A 1,304-nucleotide genomic window follows, 5' to 3' on the forward strand; every position below is an offset into this window, starting at 1 on the left:
GTTTGTGGGGGAGTTTTGTAGACATTTTGTTCTGGCAGTGATGGTTAATGATTTTTGAAAGCTGCACCACTATTCCACATTTACAAAATAGAAAAAGTCCATTCAAATTAATTCACCAAGATAGTAGGCAGTGCATGTCAAATTTGATGGATGGAGAGTCAAACTTGGGTTACTTCACCTATCCTAATACTGGCCCAACATAGTTTTGATATCATTATACTCAATTCCTTCTCATATAACCAACCCAGACTAAAATAGGTTGCATGTCAGGCGGTGGTAAAAAAGCCCCATGATCTTCTTGACATTTCTCACAGTGTCAAGGATGGCTTTGATTAGTGCTCTGTATTTAGAATGGTACGACAGTGAGGTCAGTGCACCATAGCGGTTGAAGTTTGAACCTTCATTTTTGCTCCAAAACAAAGAGTTTAAATGCGTCCTAGAGCCAAACTAAACATATCTTTGTGCTGTAAGGGGTAGTCAAAGTACGTTTAAGGGTACCTGAAGGGTAGCTAAAGCCGTGTATAATTCCTAGAACCAAATATTTTTATCTTAATGAGTTTGGTTTGGATATGGGACGCATTTGAACGGATTGTTTTGGAGCAGGATTGAAGGTTCAAAATTCAACTGCTATGGTACGCTGAGCTCAATGTCGTACTCTTCTAAATACAGAGCCATAGCATTTGATGAGTCCGTTCAACGCAACACTGCCCATCGAAAATCACGCAACTAAAGTACCAAAATCGGACTCTGAATGTCCGTTTGACCCATCATCAGACGGCAGGCCGAGCGAGAGACCTGGCATCTGCCTTCACAACAAACAAGCACTATCTCAAGAGGTAAGGAAAAATAGCAGGAGAGAGGTAATGAAAGGGAAATTCTGCATATTAGAGGACCAGAATTTTATCTTTTACGCGCCACCGATATGTACTCGGGTATATGGGTTCAAGTGGCAACGCATATCTTACAATTAAGATGATTTTGCCGATGTCTTCATAGAAATTTTGGCATCAAGGATGTGTTATTCATAACTTTATTGTGCACAATTTGTCCCTTCAATTGGAGGAGTAGGTAAGGAATCGCTTTGGAGCCGTCGTCTTGGAGGTTTTGATATCCTGAAAATGCAAAAGAAACTCTTTGCTTCATGGTCCAAACGCAGGATAAGAGTTGTCATTACACTATGCATGCATTATGTCAATGATCCAAGTTTGAAATTGCAAATGTTCACCAAAAATAATTATGTTTGGTGATTTCCGATCTCTTAATATTTGTTTCATCAGCATGTCAAACTCCGAGTCCGCAAAAGC

The sequence above is a fragment of the Tigriopus californicus genome, chromosome 9 (assembly GCF_007210705.1).
Source record: "Tigriopus californicus strain San Diego chromosome 9, Tcal_SD_v2.1, whole genome shotgun sequence".
NCBI classification, from domain to species: domain Eukaryota; kingdom Metazoa; phylum Arthropoda; class Copepoda; order Harpacticoida; family Harpacticidae; genus Tigriopus; species Tigriopus californicus.